Source organism: Symphalangus syndactylus, chromosome 18 (assembly GCF_028878055.3).
Source record: "Symphalangus syndactylus isolate Jambi chromosome 18, NHGRI_mSymSyn1-v2.1_pri, whole genome shotgun sequence".
In the NCBI taxonomy this organism is placed as follows: Eukaryota; Metazoa; Chordata; class Mammalia; order Primates; family Hylobatidae; genus Symphalangus; species Symphalangus syndactylus.
The window spans coordinates 51732428-51746785 of record NC_072440.2 but is presented as its reverse complement, the minus strand read 5'-3'; positions in this window follow the sequence as shown (position 1 = coordinate 51746785).

The following is a 14358-nucleotide window of genomic DNA, read 5'->3' as shown; positions in this document are numbered from 1 at the left end:
TGTTAGTTGAATGCACAGAACAGAAAGTAGTTTCGCAGAATGCTTCTGTGTAGTTTTCATTTGAAGATATTCCTTTTTCCACTATAGGCCCCTTACCGCTCGGAATATCCACTTGCAGTTTCTACAGAAAGAGTGTTTCAGAACAGCTCAATCAAAAGTAAGGTTGAACTCTCTTAGTTGAATGCACAGAACACAAAGAAGTTTCGCAGAATGCTTCTGTGTAGTTTTTATTTGAAGATATTCCTTTTTCCACTATAGGAACCTTAGTGTACCAAATGTCCACTTGCAGTTTCTACAGAAAGTGTGTTTCAGAACGGCTCATTCAAAGGTAAGGTTCCAATCTATTAGTTGAATGCACAGAACAGAAAGAAGTTACGCAGAATGTTTCTGTGTACTTTTTATTTGAAGAAGATACTTTTTCCAGTACAGGCCCCTTAGCGCTCCAAATGTCCACTTGCATTTTCTACAGAAAGAGAGTTTCAGAACTGCTCAATGAAAAATAAGCTTCAACTCTGTTAGTTGAATGCAAAGAACAGAAAGTAGTTTCACAGAATGCTTCTATGTAGTTTTTATTAGAATATATACCTTTTTCCACTATAGGCTCCTTAGCGCTCTGAATCTCCACCTGCAGTTTCTACAGAAAGAGTGTTGCAGAACTGCTCAATCAAAAGTAAGGTTCAACTCTGTTAGTTGAATGCACAGAACAGAAAGTAGTTTCGTAGAACGCTTCTGTGTACTTTGTATTTGAAGATATTACTTTTTTCACTAAAGGCCCCTTAGCGATCCGAATATCTAGTTACAGTTTCTGCAGAAAGAGTGTTTCAGCACTGCTCAATCCAAAGTAAGGTTCAACTCTGTTAGTTGAATGCACAGAACAGAAAGATGTTTAGCAGAATGCTTCTGTGTAGTTTTTGTTTGAAGATGTTCCTTTTTCCATTATATGCCCCTTAGCGCTCCGAATGTCCACTTGCATTTTTTACAGAAAGAGTGTTTCAGAACTGGTCAATAAAAAGTAAGCTTCAACTCTGTTAGTTTTATGCAAAGAACACAAAGTAATTTCAGAGAATGCTTCTGTGTAGTTTTTATTTGCAGATATTCCTTTTTCCACTATAGGCCCCTTAGCGCTCTGAATGTCTAGATACAGTTTCTACAGAAAGAGTGTTTCACAACTGCTCAATCAAAAGTAAGGTTCAACTCTGTTAGTTGAATGAACAGAACCTAAAGAAGTTTCACAGAATGCTTCTGTGCAGTTTTTATTTGAAGATGATCCTTTTCCTAGTGTAGGCCCCTTAGCGCTCAGAATGTCCACTTGCATTTTTTACAGAAAGAGTGTTTCAGAACTGCTCAATCAAAAGTAAGCTTCAACTCTGTTAGTTGAATGCATAGAACAGTAAGTGGTTTCACATAATTCTTCTGTGTAGTTTTTATTTGAAGATATTCCTTTTTCCACTTTAGGCCTCTTAGCGCTCCGAATCTCCACCTGCAGTTTCTACAGAAAGAGTGTTTCAGAACTGCTCAATCAAAAGTAAGTTTCAACTCTGTTAGTGGAATGCACAAAACAGAAAGTAGTTTCACAGAATGCTTCTGTGTAGTTTTTATTTGAAGATATTAATTTTTCCAATATAGGATCCTTAGCGCTCCGAATATCTACCTACAGTTTTTACAGAAAGACATTTTCAGAACTGCTCAAACAAAAGTAAGCTTCAATTCTTTTAGTTGAATGCACAGAACAGAACGTAGTTTCGCATTATACTTCGGTGTAGTTTTTATTTGAAATTATTCCTTTTTCCACTGTAGGCCCCATAGCGCTCGGAATGACCACTTGCAGTTTCCACAGAAAGAGTGTTTCAGAACTGCTCAATCAAAAGAAATGTTCAACTCTGCTAGTTGAATGCACAGAACAGAAAGAAGTTTCGCAGAATACTTCGGTGTAGTTTTAGATGAAGTTATTCCTTTTTCCACAGTAGGCCCCTTAGCGCGCAGAATGTCCACTTGCAGTTTCTACAGAAACAGTGTTTCGGAACTACTCTATAAAAAGTTAGGTTGAACTATGTTAGTCAAATGCACAGAACAGAAAAAAATTCGCAGAATACTTCTGTGTAGTTTTTATTTGAAGATAGTCCTTTTTCCACTATAGGCCCCTCAGCGCTCCGAATGTCCACTTGCGGTTTCTACAGAAAGAGTATTTCAGAACTGCTCAATCACATGTAAGCTTCAACTCTGTGAGTTGAATGCACAGAACAGAAAGAAGTTTCGTAGAATTCTTCTGTGTACTTTTTATTTGAAGAAGTTACTTTTTCTAGTAAAGGCCCCTTAGCGCTCTGAATGTATACTTGCATTATCTATGGAAAGAGTGTTTCAGAACAGCTCAATCAAAAGTAAGCTTCAACTCTGTTAGTTGAATGCAAAAAACAGAAAGTAGTTTCACAGAATGCCTCTGTGTAGTTATTATTAACAGATATACATTTTTCAAGTATAGGCCTCTTAGCGCTCCGAATCTCCAACTGCAGTTTCTACAGAAAGAGTGTTTCAGAACTGCTCAATCAAAAGTAAGGTTCAACTCTGTTAGTTGAATGCACAGACCAGAAAGAAGTTTCGCAGAACGCATCTGTGTAGTTTTTATTTGAAGATATTTCGTTTTCCACTATAGGCCCCTTAGTGCACCGAATGTCCACTTGCAGTTTCAACAGAAAGAGTGTTTCAGAACTGTTCAATAAAAAGTAATGTTCAATTCTATTAGTTGAATGCACAGAACTGAAAGTAGTTTCGCAGAATGCTTCTGTGTAGTTTTTATTTGAAGATGTTCCTTTTTCCAGTATAGGCCCCTTAGCGCTCCGAATGTCCACTTGCATTTTCTACAGAAAGAGTGTTTCAGAGCTGCTCAATCAAAAGTAAGCTTCAACTCTGTTAGTTGAATCCAAGGAACAGAAAGATGTTTCACAGAATGCTTCTGTGTAGTTTTTATTTGAAGATACTCCTTTTTTCACTATAGGCCCCTTAGCGCACCAAATGTCCACTTGCAGTTTCTACAGAAAGAGTGTTTCAGAACTGCTCAATCAAAAGTAAGGTTCAACTCTATTAGTTGAATACACAGAACAGAAAGAAGTTTTGCATAATGCTTCTGGGTAATTTTTATTTGAAGAAGTTACTTTTTCCACTAAAGGCCCCTTAACGCTCCGAATGTCCACTTGCATTTTCTACAGTGAGAGTGTTTCAGAAATGCTCAATCTAAACTAAGCTTCAACTCTGTTAGTTGAATGCAAAGAACAGAAAGCAGTTTCACAGAATGCTTCTGTGTAGTTATTATTAGAAGATATATCTTTTTCCACTATAGGCCTCTTAGCGCTCCGAATCTCCACCTGCACTTTCTACAAAAAGAGTGTTTCAGAACTGCTCAATCAAAAGTAAGTTTCAACTCTGTTAGTTGAATGCACAGAACAGAAAGAAGTTTCAGAGAATACTTCGGTGTAGTTTTAGTTGAAGTTATCCCTTTTTCCACTGTAGGCCCCTTAGCGCGTGGAATGTCCACTTGCATTTTCTACAGAAAGAGTGTTTCAGAACTGCTCTATCAAAAGTTAGGTTCCACTCTGTTAGTTAAATGCACAGAACAGAAAAAGATTCGCAGAATGCTTTTGTGTAGTTTTTATTTGAAGATAGTCCTTTTTCCACTATAGGCGCCTCAGCGCTCCGATTGTCCACTTGCAGTTTCTACAGAAAGAATGTTTCAGAACTGATCAATCAAAAGTAAGGTTCAACTCTGTTAGTTGAATGAACAGAACAGAAAGATGTTTCGCACAATGCTTTTGTACAGTTTTTATTTGAAGATGTTCCTTTTTCCAGTGTACGCCCCATAGCGCTCGGAATGTCCACTTGCATTTTCTACAGAAAGAGTTTTCAGTACTACTCCATCAAATGTAAGCTACAACTCTGTTAGTTGAATGCAAAGAACACAAAGTAGTTTCACAGAATGCTTCTCTGTAATTTTTATTTGAAGATATTCCTTTTTCCACTATAGGCCTCTTAGCACTCCGAATGTCCACTTGCAGTTTCTACAGAAAGAGTGTTTCAGAACTGCTCAATCAAAAGTAAGGTTCAACTCTGTGAGTTCAATGCACAGAACAGAAAGAAGTTTCATGGAATGCTTCTGTGTAGTTTTTATTTGAAGATATTCCTTTTTCCACTATAGGCCCTTTAGATCTCCGATTGTCTAGGTACAGTTTCTACAGAAAGAGTTTTTCAGAACTGCTCAATCAAAAGTCAGCTTCAGATCTGTTAGTTGAATGCACAGAACAGAAAGAAGTTTCGCAGAATACTTCGGTGTAGTTTTTATTTGAAGTTATTCCTTTTTCCACTGTAGACCCCATAGCGCTCGGAATGTCGACTTGCAGTTTCTACAGAAAGAGTGTTTCAGAACTGCTCTATCAGAAGTTAGGTTCAACTCTGTCAGTTCCATGCACAGAACAGAAAGTAGTTTCGCAGAATGCTTCTGTGTAGTTTTTATTTGAAGGTATTCCTTTTTCCACTTTAGGACCCTTAGCGCTCTGAATGTCCACTTGCAGTTTCTACAGAAAGAGTGTTTCAGAACTGCTCAATCAAAAGTAATGTTCAACTCTGTTAGTTGAATGCACAGAACAGAAAGTAGTTTCGCAGAATGCTTCTGTGTAGTTTTCATTTGAAGATATTCCTTTTTCCACTATAGGCCCCTTACCGCTCGGAATATCCACTTGCAGTTTCTACAGAAAGAGTGTTTCAGAACAGCTCAATCAAAAGTAAGGTTGAACTCTCTTAGTTGAATGCACAGAACACAAAGAAGTTTCGCAGAATGCTTCTGTGTAGTTTTTATTTGAAGATATTCCTTTTTCCACTATAGGAACCTTAGTGTACCAAATGTCCACTTGCAGTTTCTACAGAAAGTGTGTTTCAGAACGGCTCATTCAAAGGTAAGGTTCCAATCTATTAGTTGAATGCACAGAACAGAAAGAAGTTACGCAGAATGTTTCTGTGTACTTTTTATTTGAAGAAGATACTTTTTCCAGTACAGGCCCCTTAGCGCTCCAAATGTCCACTTGCATTTTCTACAGAAAGAGAGTTTCAGAACTGCTCAATGAAAAATAAGCTTCAACTCTGTTAGTTGAATGCAAAGAACAGAAAGTAGTTTCACAGAATGCTTCTATGTAGTTTTTATTAGAATATATACCTTTTTCCACTATAGGCTCCTTAGCGCTCTGAATCTCCACCTGCAGTTTCTACAGAAAGAGTGTTGCAGAACTGCTCAATCAAAAGTAAGGTTCAACTCTGTTAGTTGAATGCACAGAACAGAAAGTAGTTTCGTAGAACGCTTCTGTGTACTTTGTATTTGAAGATATTACTTTTTTCACTAAAGGCCCCTTAGCGATCCGAATATCTAGTTACAGTTTCTGCAGAAAGAGTGTTTCAGCACTGCTCAATCCAAAGTAAGGTTCAACTCTGTTAGTTGAATGCACAGAACAGAAAGATGTTTAGCAGAATGCTTCTGTGTAGTTTTTGTTTGAAGATGTTCCTTTTTCCATTATATGCCCCTTAGCGCTCCGAATGTCCACTTGCATTTTTTACAGAAAGAGTGTTTCAGAACTGGTCAATAAAAAGTAAGCTTCAACTCTGTTAGTTTTATGCAAAGAACACAAAGTAATTTCAGAGAATGCTTCTGTGTAGTTTTTATTTGCAGATATTCCTTTTTCCACTATAGGCCCCTTAGCGCTCTGAATGTCTAGATACAGTTTCTACAGAAAGAGTGTTTCACAACTGCTCAATCAAAAGTAAGGTTCAACTCTGTTAGTTGAATGAACAGAACCTAAAGAAGTTTCACAGAATGCTTCTGTGCAGTTTTTATTTGAAGATGATCCTTTTCCTAGTGTAGGCCCCTTAGCGCTCAGAATGTCCACTTGCATTTTTTACAGAAAGAGTGTTTCAGAACTGCTCAATCAAAAGTAAGCTTCAACTCTGTTAGTTGAATGCATAGAACAGTAAGTGGTTTCACATAATTCTTCTGTGTAGTTTTTATTTGAAGATATTCCTTTTTCCACTTTAGGCCTCTTAGCGCTCCGAATCTCCACCTGCAGTTTCTACAGAAAGAGTGTTTCAGAACTGCTCAATCAAAAGTAAGTTTCAACTCTGTTAGTGGAATGCACAAAACAGAAAGTAGTTTCACAGAATGCTTCTGTGTAGTTTTTATTTGAAGATATTAATTTTTCCGATATAGGATCCTTAGCGCTCCGAATATCTACCTACAGTTTTTACAGAAAGACATTTTCAGAACTGCTCAAACAAAAGTAAGCTTCAATTCTTTTAGTTGAATGCACAGAACAGAACGTAGTTTCGCATTATACTTCGGTGTAGTTTTTATTTGAAATTATTCCTTTTTCCACTGTAGGCCCCATAGCGCTCGGAATGACCACTTGCAGTTTCCACAGAAAGAGTGTTTCAGAACTGCTCAATCAAAAGAAATGTTCAACTCTGCTAGTTGAATGCACAGAACAGAAAGAAGTTTCGCAGAATACTTCGGTGTAGTTTTAGATGAAGTTATTCCTTTTTCCACAGTAGGCCCCTTAGCGCGCGGAATGTCCACTTGCAGTTTCTACAGAAACAGTGTTTCGGAACTACTCTATAAAAAGTTAGGTTGAACTATGTTAGTCAAATGCACAGAACAGAAAAAAATTCGCAGAATACTTCTGTGTAGTTTTTATTTGAAGATAGTCCTTTTTCCACTATAGGCCCCTCAGCGCTCCGAATGTCCACTTGCGGTTTCTACAGAAAGAGTATTTCAGAACTGCTCAATCACATGTAAGCTTCAACTCTGTGAGTTGAATGCACAGAACAGAAAGAAGTTTCGTAGAATTCTTCTGTGTACTTTTTATTTGAAGAAGTTACTTTTTCTAGTAAAGGCCCCTTAGCGCTCTGAATGTATACTTGCATTATCTATGGAAAGAGTGTTTCAGAACAGCTCAATCAAAAGTAAGCTTCAACTCTGTTAGTTGAATGCAAAAAACAGAAAGTAGTTTCACAGAATGCCTCTGTGTAGTTATTATTAACAGATATACATTTTTCAAGTATAGGCCTCTTAGCGCTCCGAATCTCCAACTGCAGTTTCTACAGAAAGAGTGTTTCAGAACTGCTCAATCAAAAGTAAGGTTCAACTCTGTTAGTTGAATGCACAGACCAGAAAGAAGTTTCGCAGAACGCATCTGTGTAGTTTTTATTTGAAGATATTTCGTTTTCCACTATAGGCCCCTTAGTGCACCGAATGTCCACTTGCAGTTTCAACAGAAAGAGTGTTTCAGAACTGTTCAATAAAAAGTAATGTTCAATTCTATTAGTTGAATGCACAGAACTGAAAGTAGTTTCGCAGAATGCTTCTGTGTAGTTTTTATTTGAAGATGTTCCTTTTTCCAGTATAGGCCCCTTAGCGCTCCGAATGTCCACTTGCATTTTCTACAGAAAGAGTGTTTCAGAGCTGCTCAATCAAAAGTAAGCTTCAACTCTGTTAGTTGAATCCAAGGAACAGAAAGATGTTTCACAGAATGCTTCTGTGTAGTTTTTATTTGAAGATACTCCTTTTTTCACTATAGGCCCCTTAGCGCACCAAATGTCCACTTGCAGTTTCTACAGAAAGAGTGTTTCAGAACTGCTCAATCAAAAGTAAGGTTCAACTCTATTAGTTGAATACACAGAACAGAAAGAAGTTTTGCATAATGCTTCTGGGTAATTTTTATTTGAAGAAGTTACTTTTTCCACTAAAGGCCCCTTAACGCTCCGAATGTCCACTTGCATTTTCTACAGTGAGAGTGTTTCAGAAATGCTCAATCTAAACTAAGCTTCAACTCTGTTAGTTGAATGCAAAGAACAGAAAGCAGTTTCACAGAATGCTTCTGTGTAGTTATTATTAGAAGATATATCTTTTTCCACTATAGGCCTCTTAGTGCTCCGAATCTCCACCTGCACTTTCTACAAAAAGAGTGTTTCAGAACTGCTCAATCAAAAGTAAGTTTCAACTCTGTTAGTTGAATGCACAGAACAGAAAGAAGTTTCAGAGAATACTTCGGTGTAGTTTTAGTTGAAGTTATCCCTTTTTCCACTGTAGGCCCCTTAGCGCGTGGAATGTCCACTTGCATTTTCTACAGAAAGAGTGTTTCAGAACTGCTCTATCAAAAGTTAGGTTCCACTCTGTTAGTTAAATGCACAGAACAGAAAAAGATTCGCAGAATGCTTTTGTGTAGTTTTTATTTGAAGATAGTCCTTTTTCCACTATAGGCGCCTCAGCGCTCCGATTGTCCACTTGCAGTTTCTACAGAAAGAATGTTTCAGAACTGATCAATCAAAAGTAAGGTTCAACTCTGTTAGTTGAATGAACAGAACAGAAAGATGTTTCGCACAATGCTTCTGTACAGTTTTTATTTGAAGATGTTCCTTTTTCCAGTGTACGCCCCATAGCGCTCGGAATGTCCACTTGCATTTTCTACAGAAAGAGTTTTCAGTACTACTCCATCAAATGTAAGCTACAACTCTGTTAGTTGAATGCAAAGAACACAAAGTAGTTTCACAGAATGCTTCTCTGTAATTTTTATTTGAAGATATTCCTTTTTCCACTATAGGCCTCTTAGCACTCCGAATGTCCACTTGCAGTTTCTACAGAAAGAGTGTTTCAGAACTGCTCAATCAAAAGTAAGGTTCAACTCTGTGAGTTCAATGCACAGAACAGAAAGAAGTTTCATGGAATGCTTCTGTGTAGTTTTTATTTGAAGATATTCCTTTTTCCACTATAGGCCCTTTAGATCTCCGATTGTCTAGGTACAGTTTCTACAGAAAGAGTTTTTCAGAACTGCTCAATCAAAAGTCAGCTTCAGATCTGTTAGTTGAATGCACAGAACAGAAAGAAGTTTCGCAGAATACTTCGGTGTAGTTTTTATTTGAAGTTATTCCTTTTTCCACTGTAGACCCCATAGCGCTCGGAATGTCGACTTGCAGTTTCTACAGAAAGAGTGTTTCAGAACTGCTCTATCAGAAGCTAGGTTCAACTCTGTCAGTTCCATGCACAGAACAGAAAGTAGTTTCGCAGAATGCTTCTGTGTAGTTTTTATTTGAAGGTATTCCTTTTTCCACTTTAGGACCCTTAGCGCTCTGAATGTCCACTTGCAGTTTCTACAGAAAGAGTGTTTCAGAACTGCTCAATCAAAAGTAATGTTCAACTCTGTTAGTTGAATGCACAGAACAGAAAGTAGTTTCGCAGAATGCTTCTGTGTAGTTTTCATTTGAAGATATTCCTTTTTCCACTATAGGCCCCTTACCGCTCGGAATATCCACTTGCAGTTTCTACAGAAAGAGTGTTTCAGAACAGCTCAATCAAAAGTAAGGTTGAACTCTCTTAGTTGAATGCACAGAACACAAAGAAGTTTCGCAGAATGCTTCTGTGTAGTTTTTATTTGAAGATATTCCTTTTTCCACTATAGGAACCTTAGTGTACCAAATGTCCACTTGCAGTTTCTACAGAAAGTGTGTTTCAGAACGGCTCATTCAAAGGTAAGGTTCCAATCTATTAGTTGAATGCACAGAACAGAAAGAAGTTACGCAGAATGTTTCTGTGTACTTTTTATTTGAAGAAGATACTTTTTCCAGTACAGGCCCCTTAGCGCTCCAAATGTCCACTTGCATTTTCTACAGAAAGAGAGTTTCAGAACTGCTCAATGAAAAATAAGCTTCAACTCTGTTAGTTGAATGCAAAGAACAGAAAGTAGTTTCACAGAATGCTTCTATGTAGTTTTTATTAGAATATATACCTTTTTCCACTATAGGCTCCTTAGCGCTCTGAATCTCCACCTGCAGTTTCTACAGAAAGAGTGTTGCAGAACTGCTCAATCAAAAGTAAGGTTCAACTCTGTTAGTTGAATGCACAGAACAGAAAGTAGTTTCGTAGAACGCTTCTGTGTACTTTGTATTTGAAGATATTACTTTTTTCACTAAAGGCCCCTTAGCGATCCGAATATCTAGTTACAGTTTCTGCAGAAAGAGTGTTTCAGCACTGCTCAATCCAAAGTAAGGTTCAACTCTGTTAGTTGAATGCACAGAACAGAAAGATGTTTAGCAGAATGCTTCTGTGTAGTTTTTGTTTGAAGATGTTCCTTTTTCCATTATATGCCCCTTAGCGCTCCGAATGTCCACTTGCATTTTTTACAGAAAGAGTGTTTCAGAACTGGTCAATAAAAAGTAAGCTTCAACTCTGTTAGTTTTATGCAAAGAACACAAAGTAATTTCAGAGAATGCTTCTGTGTAGTTTTTATTTGCAGATATTCCTTTTTCCACTATAGGCCCCTTAGCGCTCTGAATGTCTAGATACAGTTTCTACAGAAAGAGTGTTTCACAACTGCTCAATCAAAAGTAAGGTTCAACTCTGTTAGTTGAATGAACAGAACCTAAAGAAGTTTCACAGAATGCTTCTGTGCAGTTTTTATTTGAAGATGATCCTTTTCCTAGTGTAGGCCCCTTAGCGCTCAGAATGTCCACTTGCATTTTTTACAGAAAGAGTGTTTCAGAACTGCTCAATCAAAAGTAAGCTTCAACTCTGTTAGTTGAATGCATAGAACAGTAAGTGGTTTCACATAATTCTTCTGTGTAGTTTTTATTTGAAGATATTCCTTTTTCCACTTTAGGCCTCTTAGCGCTCCGAATCTCCACCTGCAGTTTCTACAGAAAGAGTGTTTCAGAACTGCTCAATCAAAAGTAAGTTTCAACTCTGTTAGTGGAATGCACAAAACAGAAAGTAGTTTCACAGAATGCTTCTGTGTAGTTTTTATTTGAAGATATTAATTTTTCCGATATAGGATCCTTAGCGCTCCGAATATCTACCTACAGTTTTTACAGAAAGACATTTTCAGAACTGCTCAAACAAAAGTAAGCTTCAATTCTTTTAGTTGAATGCACAGAACAGAACGTAGTTTCGCATTATACTTCGGTGTAGTTTTTATTTGAAATTATTCCTTTTTCCACTGTAGGCCCCATAGCGCTCGGAATGACCACTTGCAGTTTCCACAGAAAGAGTGTTTCAGAACTGCTCAATCAAAAGAAATGTTCAACTCTGCTAGTTGAATGCACAGAACAGAAAGAAGTTTCGCAGAATACTTCGGTGTAGTTTTAGATGAAGTTATTCCTTTTTCCACAGTAGGCCCCTTAGCGCGCGGAATGTCCACTTGCAGTTTCTACAGAAACAGTGTTTCGGAACTACTCTATAAAAAGTTAGGTTGAACTATGTTAGTCAAATGCACAGAACAGAAAAAAATTCGCAGAATACTTCTGTGTAGTTTTTATTTGAAGATAGTCCTTTTTCCACTATAGGCCCCTCAGCGCTCCGAATGTCCACTTGCGGTTTCTACAGAAAGAGTATTTCAGAACTGCTCAATCACATGTAAGCTTCAACTCTGTGAGTTGAATGCACAGAACAGAAAGAAGTTTCGTAGAATTCTTCTGTGTACTTTTTATTTGAAGAAGTTACTTTTTCTAGTAAAGGCCCCTTAGCGCTCTGAATGTATACTTGCATTATCTATGGAAAGAGTGTTTCAGAACAGCTCAATCAAAAGTAAGCTTCAACTCTGTTAGTTGAATGCAAAAAACAGAAAGTAGTTTCACAGAATGCCTCTGTGTAGTTATTATTAACAGATATACATTTTTCAAGTATAGGCCTCTTAGCGCTCCGAATCTCCAACTGCAGTTTCTACAGAAAGAGTGTTTCAGAACTGCTCAATCAAAAGTAAGGTTCAACTCTGTTAGTTGAATGCACAGACCAGAAAGAAGTTTCGCAGAACGCATCTGTGTAGTTTTTATTTGAAGATATTTCGTTTTCCACTATAGGCCCCTTAGTGCACCGAATGTCCACTTGCAGTTTCAACAGAAAGAGTGTTTCAGAACTGTTCAATAAAAAGTAATGTTCAATTCTATTAGTTGAATGCACAGAACTGAAAGTAGTTTCGCAGAATGCTTCTGTGTAGTTTTTATTTGAAGATGTTCCTTTTTCCAGTATAGGCCCCTTAGCGCTCCGAATGTCCACTTGCATTTTCTACAGAAAGAGTGTTTCAGAGCTGCTCAATCAAAAGTAAGCTTCAACTCTGTTAGTTGAATCCAAGGAACAGAAAGATGTTTCACAGAATGCTTCTGTGTAGTTTTTATTTGAAGATACTCCTTTTTTCACTATAGGCCCCTTAGCGCACCAAATGTCCACTTGCAGTTTCTACAGAAAGAGTGTTTCAGAACTGCTCAATCAAAAGTAAGGTTCAACTCTATTAGTTGAATACACAGAACAGAAAGAAGTTTTGCATAATGCTTCTGGGTAATTTTTATTTGAAGAAGTTACTTTTTCCACTAAAGGCCCCTTAACGCTCCGAATGTCCACTTGCATTTTCTGCAGTGAGAGTGTTTCAGAAATGCTCAATCTAAACTAAGCTTCAACTCTGTTAGTTGAATGCAAAGAACAGAAAGCAGTTTCACAGAATGCTTCTGTGTAGTTATTATTAGAAGATATATCTTTTTCCACTATAGGCCTCTTAGCGCTCCGAATCTCCACCTGCACTTTCTACAAAAAGAGTGTTTCAGAACTGCTCAATCAAAAGTAAGTTTCAACTCTGTTAGTTGAATGCACAGAACAGAAAGAAGTTTCAGAGAATACTTCGTTGTAGTTTTAGTTGAAGTTATCCCTTTTTCCACTGTAGGCCCCTTAGCGCGTGGAATGTCCACTTGCATTTTCTACAGAAAGAGTGTTTCAGAACTGCTCTATCAAAAGTTAGGTTCCACTCTGTTAGTTAAATGCACAGAACAGAAAAAGATTCGCAGAATGCTTTTGTGTAGTTTTTATTTGAAGATAGTCCTTTTTCCACTATAGGCGCCTCAGCGCTCCGATTGTCCACTTGCAGTTTCTACAGAAAGAATGTTTCAGAACTGATCAATCAAAAGTAAGGTTCAACTCTGTTAGTTGAATGAACAGAACAGAAAGATGTTTCGCACAATGCTTCTGTGCAGTTTTTATTTGAAGATGTTCCTTTTTCCAGTGTACGCCCCATAGCGCTCGGAATGTCCACTTGCATTTTCTACAGAAAGAGTTTTCAGTACTACTCCATCAAATGTAAGCTACAACTCTGTTAGTTGAATGCAAAGAACACAAAGTAGTTTCACAGAATGCTTCTCTGTAATTTTTATTTGAAGATATTCCTTTTTCCACTATAGGCCTCTTAGCACTCCGAATGTCCACTTGCAGTTTCTACAGAAAGAGTGTTTCAGAACTGCTCAATCAAAAGTAAGGTTCAACTCTGTGAGTTCAATGCACAGAACAGAAAGAAGTTTCATGGAATGCTTCTGTGTAGTTTTTATTTGAAGATATTCCTTTTTCCACTATAGGCCCTTTAGATCTCCGATTGTCTAGGTACAGTTTCTACAGAAAGAGTTTTTCAGAACTGCTCAATCAAAAGTCAGCTTCAGATCTGTTAGTTGAATGCACAGAACAGAAAGAAGTTTCGCAGAATACTTCGGTGTAGTTTTTATTTGAAGTTATTCCTTTTTCCACTGTAGACCCCATAGCGCTCGGAATGTCGACTTGCAGTTTCTACAGAAAGAGTGTTTCAGAACTGCTCTATCAGAAGTTAGGTTCAACTCTGTCAGTTCCATGCACAGAACAGAAAGTAGTTTCGCAGAATGCTTCTGTGTAGTTTTTATTTGAAGGTATTCCTTTTTCCACTTTAGGACCCTTAGCGCTCTGAATGTCCACTTGCAGTTTCTACAGAAAGAGTGTTTCAGAACTGCTCAATCAAAAGTAATGTTCAACTCTGTTAGTTGAATGCACAGAACAGAAAGTAGTTTCGCAGAATGCTTCTGTGTAGTTTTCATTTGAAGATATTCCTTTTTCCACTATAGGCCCCTTACCGCTCGGAATATCCACTTGCAGTTTCTACAGAAAGAGTGTTTCAGAACAGCTCAATCAAAAGTAAGGTTGAACTCTCTTAGTTGAATGCACAGAACACAAAGAAGTTTCGCAGAATGCTTCTGTGTAGTTTTTATTTGAAGATATTCCTTTTTCCACTATAGGAACCTTAGTGTACCAAATGTCCACTTGCAGTTTCTACAGAAAGTGTGTTTCAGAACGGCTCATTCAAAGGTAAGGTTCCAATCTATTAGTTGAATGCACAGAACAGAAAGAAGTTACGCAGAATGTTTCTGTGTACTTTTTATTTGAAGAAGATACTTTTTCCAGTACAGGCCCCTTAGCGCTCCAAATGTCCACTTGCATTTTCTACAGAAAGAGAGTTTCAGAACTGCTCAATGAAAAATAAGCTTCAACTCTGTTAGTTG